Source organism: Pristiophorus japonicus, unplaced genomic scaffold (assembly GCF_044704955.1).
Source record: "Pristiophorus japonicus isolate sPriJap1 unplaced genomic scaffold, sPriJap1.hap1 HAP1_SCAFFOLD_45, whole genome shotgun sequence".
NCBI lineage: Eukaryota > Metazoa > Chordata > Chondrichthyes > Pristiophoridae > Pristiophorus > Pristiophorus japonicus.
Window position 1 is genome coordinate 2,619,592 of NW_027254352.1, and position 6,199 is coordinate 2,625,790.

Genomic DNA, 6,199 nt, shown 5'->3' on the forward strand with positions numbered 1-6,199 from the left:
GACCTCACATTTTCCGACATTGTATTCCATCTGCCAAACCTTAGCCCATTCGCTTAACCTATCTAAATCTCGTTGCAGCCTCTCTGTGTCCTCGACACAATCCGCTTTCCCACTAATCTTTGTGTCATCTGCAAATTTTGTTCCACCACACTCTGTCCCCTCTTCCAGGTCATCTATATATATTTTAAACAGTTGTGGTCGCAGCACCGATCCCTGTGGCATACCACTAACCACCGATTTCCAACCCGAAAAGGACCCATTTTTCCCGCCTCTCTGCTTTATGTTAGATAGCCAAATCTCCAACCATGCTAATCCATTTCCTATGACTCCACGTACCTTTATCTTCTGCAGTAACCTTTTGTGTGGCACCTTATCGAAAGCCTTTTTGGAAATCTAAATACACCACATCCATCGGTACACCTCTATCCACCATGCTCGTTATATCCTCAAAGAATTCCAGTAAATTATTTAAACATGCTTTCCCCTTCCTGAATCAATGTTGCGTCTGCTTGATTGTACTATTCCTATCTAGATGTCCCGCTATTTCTTCCTTAATGATAGCTTCAAGCATTTTCCCCACTACAGATGTTAAACTAACCGGCCTATAGTTACCTGCCTTTTGTCTGCCCCCTTTTTTAAGCAGAGGCGTTACATTTGCTGCTTTTTAATTCGCTGGTACCTCCCCAGAGTCCAGAGAATTTTGGTAGATTATAACGAATGCATTTGCTCGAACGTCTGCCATCTCTTTTAATACCCTGGGATGCATTTCATCAGGACCAGGGGACTTGTCTACCTTGAGTCCTATTAACCTGTCCAGCACTACACCCCTAGTGATAGTGATTATCTTAAGGTCCTTCCTTCCGATATTCCCGTGACCAGCAATTTTTGGCATGGTTTTTGTGTGTTCCACTGTGAAGACCGAAGCAAAATAATTGTTTAAGGTCTCAGCCATTTCCACATTTCCCATTATTAAATCCCCCTTCTCATCTTCTAAGGGACCAACATTTACTTTAGTCACTCTTTTCCGTTTTATATATCCGTAAAATATTTTACTAACTATTTTTATGTTTTGTGCAAGTTTACCTTCGTAATCAATCTTTCCTTTCTTTATTGCTTTCATCGTCATTCTTTGCTGTCGTTTAAAATGTTCCAAATCTGCTAGTTTCCCACTAACGTTGGCCACCTTATACGCATTGGTTTTTATTTTGATACTCTCCTTTATTTCCTTGGTTATCCATGGCTGGTTATCCCTTCTCTTACCGCCCTTCTTTTTCATTGGAATATATTTTTGTTGAGCACTATGAAAGAGCTCCATAAAAGTCCTCCACTGTTCTTCAATTGTGTCACCGTTTAGTCTGTGTTTCCAGTCTACTTTAGCCAACTCTGCCATCATCCCACTGTAGTCACCTTTGGTTAAGCAGAGTACGCTCGTTTGAGACACTACTTCCTCACCCTCAATCTTTATTACAAATTCAATCATACTGTGATCACTCATTCTGAGAGGGTCTTTTACTGAGAGATCGTTTATTATTCCTATCTCATTACACAGGACCAGATCTAAGTTAGCTTGCTCCCTTGCATGTTCTGTAACATACTGTTCTAAGAAACAATCCCGTATGCATTCTATGAATTCCTCCTCAAGGCTACCCAGTGCGATTTGATTTCACCAATCGATATGTCGGTTAAAATCCCCCATGATTACTGCCGTTCCTTTTTCACATGCCTCCATTAGTCCCTTGGTTATTGCCCGCCCCACCATGAAGCTATTACTTGCGGGCCAAAAACTACGCCCACCAGTGACTTTCTCCCCTTACTATCTCTAATCTCCACCCACAATGATTCAACATTTTGTTCATTGGAGCCAATATCGTCTCTCACAACTGCCCTGATATCATCCTTTATTAACAGAGCTACCCAACCTCCTTTCCCTTCTTGTCTATCTTTCCGAATTGTCAGACACCGCTGTATGTTTAATTCCCTGTCCTGGCCAACTTGCAACCTTTCTGTAATGGTCACCAAATCATACCCATTATGAAGATTTGTGCCGTCAACTCATTTACTTTATTTCGAATGCTGCTTGCGGTTAGGTAGAGTGTTTTAATACTAGTTTTTAAACCATTATTTTTAGTTTTGACCCCTCCTGCAGCCCCTTCATATTCATACATATTGTCCCTCCCTATCACCTTGTCGTTTACACTTACCCCAGTGCTAGTCTACTCTGTTGCCTCCTGCTTTTTGCATTATTTCTTGGGGTCCTGTGATCTGAGCTCTCACCCACTCGAACTAGCTCAGAGCCCTCTCCTGGGTTCCGAATACTCCTTGCATTGCGGCACCGAGATGCCATGCTTGCCTTTCTATTACACTTTGACCCATTAGAATGTTGCTGTCCATTAGTCTGCTGCAAACTGCAGGGGCCACGTCGCTTAATGGATAAGGCATCTACTTTGATGCAAACACTGATGTTATCAGAAAATTGCAACGTCAAACGCTGCCGTGGTCATTTTGGCAAAACTTGTTCATCTTTATAAAACCAAACCACGTTCGCACTCATTAACTTAAGGTGAGTTCCTCCAAAACAATGCACTGATCTTTATTAAAAGGCACTTTTTCATTCTGTGTATGTTGCTCACTGATTTTTGGAGGTAGTGTCCAACAAACGAACAATTAATACCGATAAACCATTAATGTTTCCAGTTCGAACAACAGCTTCGCGTCAATCAGTGTAATGAAGGGCAGTGGAGGGAATTGTGATCAGATTCCAATGAGATCCCCGTGAGTCGATAAAAAAAAGAATATTTGCAGAATCGCTGCGAGCAGGGCTCGAACCTGCGCAGGGAAACCACTATTGGATTTCGAGTCCAACGCCTTAACCACTCGACCATCGCAGCTACACAGAAGAGCTGCTTTAATAGTCGAATCGTTGGTGCAATTTATCAGAGAGACCGCCTGCATGCTTGCCCCATTGTATCTCCCAGACGATGTGAAAATTAAATCGTAGAATCACAGAATCTTAGAGCAAAGAAGGAAAAATTTCGGTCAGAACTGAAATAATTTACATTTCGCGAAAAACTGAAAAGTCTGGAGAGCTTCTTTCTCGATAAACAAGTGAGATAAATTTTCACATTATGAAGGTATTTGATCGAGTTGATGTGGAGAAAATGTTTGCCATTGTGCAGGAGTTCAGAACGGGAGGTCACTGATAAACTCAGTAGACAATTCAAGAGCAACTTATTTACCAATGAGTGGTTAGAATGTGGAAGATGCTACACGAGCAGTAGTTGAGGCGAATAGCACAGATTCATTTTAAAGGGATTACCTCAGCACATGACTGAGAAAGCAATAGAACAATATGCTGATAGTATCAAGTGAAGTAGGGTTCTGTGCAGCATTAACTCTAGCAACACCAGTTAGGTGCAATTGTCTCTTTCTGTGATGCAATCTCGATATAACGTTATGTAACACACATGTTAAACAACAACAACTTATACATAATTAGCACCTTGAAATTAGCGAAACGTCCAAGGCGCTTCACAAGAGTTTTATGCGATACAAATTTGACACCGAGCCACTAAATACAAATTAGCGCAGGTGACTAAAAGATTGGTCAACCAGGTATGCTTCATAATGAGGAAGAAAGCTGTAGATTGCAGGAAGATATCAAAGAACTGGTCAGGGGTTTAATGGAATTCAACCCGGAGAAGTGTTAGATAAAGCATTTGGGGAGTGCTTATAGGGAAAGTGAATAAACATAAAATGTTCGGCCACTGATAAGTGTAGAGGTGCAAATGACCTTGGAGTGCATGTGCACAGAATCCTTGACGGTAGCAGAGCAGGTAGATAAGATGCTTGTGAAGGATAGACAGAAAGGAAAAGGAGGCGGGGTGGCATTGTTGGTTAAAGAGGAAATTAATGCAATGATAAGGAGGGACATTAGCTTGGATGGTTTGGAAGCGGTATGGGGGGAGCTGCAGTATACCAAATGGCAGAAAACGCTAGTGGGAATTGTGTACAGACCTCCAAACAGTAGTAGTGAGGTTGGGGACAGCATCAAACAAGAAATAAGGGATGTGTGCAATAAAGGTACTGCAGTTACCATGGGCGACTTTAATCTATATATTGATTGGGCTAACCTAACTGGTAGCAATGCTGTGGAGGACGATTTCCTGGAGTATATTAGGGATGGTTTTCCAGACCAATATGTCGAGGAACCACCGAGAGAGCTGGCCATCGTAGACTAGACGATGTGTAATGAGAATGGACTAATTGGCAATCTTGTTGTGCGAGGCCCCTTGGTGAAGAGTGACCATAACATGGTAGAATTCTTTAGAAGATGGAGAGTGACACAGTTAATTCAGAAACTAGGGACCTGAACTTTAGGAAAGGTAATTTCATGGTATGAGGCGTGAATTGGCTAGAATAGACTGGCAAATGATACTTAAAAGATTGACGGTGGATAGGCAATGGCAAACATTTAAAGACCACATGGATGAACTTCAACAATTGTACATCCCTGTCTGGAGTCAAAATACAACGGGGAAGATGGCTCAACCGTGGCCAACAAGGGAAATTAAGGATAGTATTAATCCAAAGAAGAGTTATATAAATTGGCCAGAAAAATCAGGAAACCTGAGGACTGGGAGAAATTTAGAATTCAGCCAAGGAGGACTAAGGGTTTCGTTTAGAGGGGAAAAAAAAGAGTACGAGACGAAGCGTGCCCGAAGCATAAAAAATGACTGCAAAAGCTTTTATACATATGTGAAGAGAAAAAGATGAGTGAAGACAAACGTAGGTCCCTTGCAGTCGGATTCAGGTGAATTTATAATGGGGAACAAAGAAAAGGCAGACTAATTGAACAAATACTTTGGTTCTGTCTTCACGATGGAAGACACAAATAACCTTCTGGATGTACTAGGGGACCGAGGGTCTAGTGAGAAGGAGGAACTGAAGGATATGCTGATTAGATGGGAAATTGTGTTGGGGAAATTGAAGGGATTGAAGGCCGATAAATCCCCGGGGCCTGATAATCTGCATTCCAGAGTACTAAAGGAAGTGTCCCGAGAAATAGTGGATGCATTCGTGATCATTTTCCAACAGTCTATCGACTCTGGATCAGTTCCCATGGACTGGAGGGTTGGTCATGTAACACCACTTTTTAAAAACGGAGGGAGAGAGAAAATGGGTAATTATAGATTGGTTAGCCTGACATCAGTCGTGGGGAAAATGTTGGAATCAATTATTAAAGATGAAATCGCAGCGCATTTGGAAAGCAGTGACAGGGTCAGTCCAAGTCTGCATGGATTTATGAAGGGAAAATAAAGCTTGACGAATCTTCCAGAATTTTCTGAATATGTAACTTGCAGAGTGGACAAGGGAGAACCAATGGATGTGGTGTATTTGGACTTTCAAAAGGTTTTATATAAGGTCCCACACAAGAGATTTTTGTGCAAAATCAAAGCACATGGTATTGGGGGTAATCTACTTACGTGGATAGAAACATAGAAACAAAGAAAATAGGTGCAGTAGTAGGCCATTCGGCCATTCGAGCCTACACCGGCATTCAATCAGATCATGGCTGACCAATCCTTCAGTACCGCTGTCCTGCTGTCTCTCCATACCCCTTGATCCCCTTAACCGTAAGGTCATATCTAACTCACTCTTTAATATATCCAATGAACTGGCATCAACAACTCTCTGCGGCAGGGAATACCACAGGTCAACAACTCTCTGAGTGAAGAAGTTTCTCCTCATCTCAGTCGTAAATGGCCTGCCCCTTATCCTAAGACTATCTCCCCTGGTTCTGGACTTCCCCAATATCGAGAACATTCTTCCTGCATCTAACCTGTCCAGTCCCCTCAGAATCTTATATGTTTCTATGAGATCCCCTCTCATACTTCTAAACACCAGTGAATAAAGGCCCAATTGATCCAATCTCTCCTCATATGACAGCCCAGCCATCCCTGGAATCAGTCTGGTGAATGTTCGCTGCACTCCCTCAATAGCAAGAACGTCCTTCCTCAGACTAGGAGACCAAAACTGAACAGAATATTCCAGGTGAGGCCTCATTAAGGCCCTGTACAACTGCAGTAAGACTTCCCTGCTCCTATATTCAAATCCGCTAGCTACGAAGGCCAACATACCATTTGCCTTCTTTACCACCTGCTGTACCTGCGTAACCACTTTCAGTGACTGATGAACCATG

At 42.3% G+C, this 6,199-nt stretch overlaps 1 non-coding gene across 1 annotated transcript; it reads right to left on the reverse strand.

The window, feature by feature from the left end:
• Positions 1–2,805: 2,805 nt before the first annotated feature.
• On the reverse strand, positions 2,806–2,888 carry trnas-cga (transfer RNA serine (anticodon CGA)). Its single transcript has one exon. It is a non-coding gene; the product is annotated as a tRNA-Ser (tRNA).
• Positions 2,889–6,199: the final 3,311 nt, after the last annotated feature.